This window comes from Topomyia yanbarensis, chromosome 3, assembly GCF_030247195.1.
Source record: "Topomyia yanbarensis strain Yona2022 chromosome 3, ASM3024719v1, whole genome shotgun sequence".
In the NCBI taxonomy this organism is placed as follows: Eukaryota; Metazoa; Arthropoda; class Insecta; order Diptera; family Culicidae; genus Topomyia; species Topomyia yanbarensis.
This window is the reverse complement of record NC_080672.1, coordinates 106,067,756-106,072,440: the sequence shown is the minus strand read 5'-3', so window position 1 is coordinate 106,072,440 and position 4,685 is coordinate 106,067,756.

The window sequence follows — 4,685 nt, the reverse complement described above, 5'->3', positions numbered from 1 at the left end:
GAACTCAAAATTTTTTTTCAAAGGGGGGACCCCATGAAATTTCAGAAATCGAATTCGTATTTTTGATGCCAAACATCTTTAAAATGCATGAAACGTCGAGATTTTATGTTATCTCGAAAATTTTTTTTTTTGTAAAAATCGACTTTTTGGGACTTTGCCGATTTCGCACCTTTTTTCAGTTCAATATTACCGTGGCTGTTTTTTTTCAAAATTTTAGAACTCGAACTCTTTTAATGAATATAAACAACGCACACATTCTCGTGATTCATGATTGAGAAAAGCACAATTGCACCGCTAGGTGGATTAAAATAGGTTTTTTATTATGCACTTGTATGATAAAAAAACTTCTAATTATGAAGTGTGAAATCTAATAATGGCGAAAACTACAATTTTCTATATATATTGAGCACTTCCACGCTGGTTTCCACATTATTTTGGACCGGACTCATTCAAAATATATCTTGGTTACATTTAATACAGATAAATATATTTTGGACACACTGTAGTTCATTTAACGGAAATGAAATTATAATTCGATCTCTACTTTTTATATAAAATTTAGTTGAAATAAAATCGATTTGGACAGAATTGGGCCTTTAAATGAAAAATAAAATTCTCGCATTTTTTCGTAAACAAGCTCGCTGAACTGAGCATGTTCACAGACTAACAGACATAATACTTGAAAACAATGCTTCGTCCGCTTTAACGGTCATTTTAAATGTATTTGTAGTTGGGACTGTGGCCACATTTACAATTACGGCGCCACTGCCCAGTCACCGTGACAAGCAGAAAGTTAGCGAAAGTTGAGCAAAGCGAAACCGATTCTGGCAGAGTTTCTGCCAGCATTTTGCGCAATTTGTACGAGAATTCTGGCAAAGAATTTGCTCAAATGCAACAGCCGTTTCTGACAGAAGCGGTTAAACTAACCGATGCTGCTCACTTTTAGCCAGACTCCAGCGAGAAATGTACGGCCAGAATTTCTGTACGCTTCCTGTCACATCTTTGTCAGATGTTTTGCTCGATTCGTGCTAAATTCTACCAGGTAGGAATTGCTAGAATCTTTGCACGGTTTATTTCCGAGTTATGTCAGGGTTTTGCTCGGTTACTGTCAAAACTCAAGATTTGCCAGAAAACGCGAGCGAAACCGAGTTCGTCCTAGTTCAACTAACCCGACAGGATGCACGCAGAAATCTGACAGGGCTGCCAAACCAAATCTAGCAGGACGGTCTCTGCCATAAAATTTGGTAACTGGGACTGTCATCAATTAAGGACTCTCTTGCGCCCGTTCAAAGTTACCGTACGTCTTGACTTGATACAAAGTTTATGTAACTGACAAGTTTTTGTTCTGCTGATAAATAAATTACAAAACGTCATTTTATTGCTCCATTTTGTAATACCGTGGAACATTTTGGTCGATATTATGGAACATATCGACGTGTTTTAATGTACATTGTTATTATTCTATGGATCAATGTCAGTAAATTTATGGCGCAAAATGTATCATTTTATGGAACATTTCCAATATTTTTATGGGGCATTAGTTGATTTTAATTGCTCTTTTATTACTATTTTAGTGCTCTTTTACGACTATTTTATGGTTCAATTTTACATAATCTATGGATCAAATCACCCCTTTTTATGGATCATTCACACTGTTTTATGGGTTTTTCAGTTTTGTTTTATGGAACATGGACAACTTTTTTATGGATCGTTTTACAATTCTTTATGGATTATTTTAAATATTTTATATGCAAAAGTACATTTTCCCATACATAAGTGCGCAATAGACACCAAGACAATTCAATGTAAAAGCGCAGTTTTATTTGTGTTTCCGCACTTTTAGTCGCACTTATCATGTGCGCAATGTGCTATAATAAGAAGCGAGTTGTCTCGTCCTGTCTTAGCGTGGATCCAGCGATCAGTCGCCCCGTCGCTAGGGAGGTTTCAACCTAAGACAAGACGAGACAACTGGCTTCTTATTTTGTTTTTTTTTTTCTTTTTTTGTGCCCTGCTGAATAATTGATGACAGTTGACTGTATGCGGCTAGCGATGTTGGCAGTGCAGCCAATTTCTTTTTCATATTTAGAACTGTTGCTATAATACACAATGTCCGTTTCATTAACAAACATTTCACCATATCAAACACTACATATTTCTAGAAAATCTGGCCAGCATATCATATCAAACCGCACGAACAAAACTTACATTTATAAATCTATTCGACTCACCCTTCCGCCATCTTGCCATGTGAACGACTCGTTACAGAACAGTCTGTAGACTACGCACTTTTTTATTTAAGGAGTTCAAAGCAGAAGTTCGTAAGTCTTTTAGTTTTTCCTCAAAAAATTTTCAAATTGTGCTGGATTTTTCGCCGATTCCAGGTGAAGGTCCCCGTAACAGATTTACATGTTGGAGTTGGAACCCAACTCGGTTTTCAGTTCAGTGATGCATAACCTAGGTTCGAAACTGGTTTCAAACAAACAGTTTGACAGCAGTTAGGTCCGAAACTGAGTTAGTTTCTGCCTCAAGCAAGAACAATAATAAGAACGCAGTATCACTGGATAATGACTCGACATCTATATATTTTTTCTTTTTATACATACACTGAAAAAAATCTAAACGTTAATTCTATTTGCTTCAAACCGCTTAAAATTCATATGAAGAAGAAATGCTATTATTATCACGCGCACACATACCTTCTATGTGTCAACTGTATAAACTATGTATGCACATACATAAGTTATATGTGTATATTTTATAGAATGGGGTTTTATGTGCCTAATAGTTATGAAATGTGAATGTAAGATTAATATTTCTTATAAATACACACATTGGGTTTATGTACCAGCAAATAGTGTCTATATGCCTCCGGTAATTGCAAAAATCTATGTGTAAAATCAATAGGAATAACGTTTACTTTTTTTTGAGTGTAGGTCAGTGACATTCTAATCATACACGAGAATAGTAAACTTGAATATTGCAAATACGCTAACAGCACAGACTAACAGACAAAACACTCGAAAATAATGCTTCGCCCACTTTAACCGTCATTTTAAATATATTTGTAGTTGGGACTGTGGCCGTTTTTGAAATTATTGCGCCACTGACATATGAACAAGCATATGGAGGGTAGACCACTAGCGAAAAATTGTTCCCAAGCCTGAGGGGTAACCCACCAGCAAATGAGTGTTTGGGACTGTAAATAAAAGGTGGATCTAGCGTTCTGGGAAAATTGCCGGATCGATATTTTTTGAGAAATTCCCTCATAGTGTTATGTCTGTTGGTCTGTGCTAACAGGCTAACGTCATAAATTCACATATAAATACAAATGTTCTTCAAAAAGAAATCGAAAAGATTTTGATTCATATGAATTCTATTGACAGGTATTCGATCGGAAGGAAACTAATATATAAATGGTAAACAAATGATTAATATGTCGAGTCTTTATTCAAATATTCTGCGGTTTTTTAATATATTAAATATTTACGATACAGAATTGACGAATTCAAAATATATTATTAGACAACTTACATTGATCATGATGCCAACGTAGGGGCAGATCACTCTAAGAATGTATAACAAATTTGCATCAAATTAGAAAAAAATGCATTTAATTTCCATTTTTGCATCAGCTTTGCACTCCCTCGCAGAAAAGTTTGTTTAACAAACGTCCTACACTGATCCACTTTGTTCGACGTTTTGTTAAATGTAGGGCTAGTTTTTCTGTAGGGTTTTGACGTTTTACACGCAACGCAAACAACATTGCACGCAACGCAAAAACATTGCACGCAACGCAAAATACATTATGAATTTCTATTTCGATGGAAATGATTGCATTTAATTTCGCTGATTTTTAAAAATGCATCACAAGTGATCTGCCCCTAGATGCCAACACTGTGAAATGGGCCCTGTGGTGACGAAAACAATATCCCATTAGTCCCATTTGGGCTGCACGCTGGGTCCAGAAATCGCTTACTAGTAACTAGTTGTCTTGTCTTGTCTTAGGCACAGTTTATAAAGAACAGTTGCGCAAAGACTGAAGCAAATCTACCTATTGAACACTCAAAACGTCTACCTATCGGACACGAAGAATAACAATGCTCGAATGCGTGGGGAGTATCGTTATCATGTGATTATAATTATGAGAAAAATTCAATGATGTAGTATTAACATTTCTCGACAAACATATGATTACGGCCTAAAAGCGAACTGTCACAATTCACTTTGAATGGAAATTCCGGACAAACCGTTACACGCCAATCACAGATGTTGGTAGTAAACGAAAGAGAAAAGTTTTCTCTTTCATAAACTGTTGTGAACTGTGTTCGACTAGTAACGGTTTGTCTGGAATTTCCATTCAAAGTGGATTTTGACAGTTGGCTTTTAGGCCGTAATCATATGTTTGTCGAGATTTAAATAATGTTAATATTTCGCTTAATGTAATTATTAAAAAATATATGTTCGCTGATATTCAAATTTGGCACTATTTCAAACACCGGAACAGCTCTGGGTAGTGTTAATAATCTTCCACCGACAGTGGAAATATGAAGGTATTTCTCATAGTTAAAGTGCGGCTAAAATTTTGACAAATTTGTGTATGCATTCCACTTATACATATACCTGTTTCAAATTTATCTTACGCTGCAAATTCGACTGTTTTTTGTCACACCCCAATCAGACGGCAA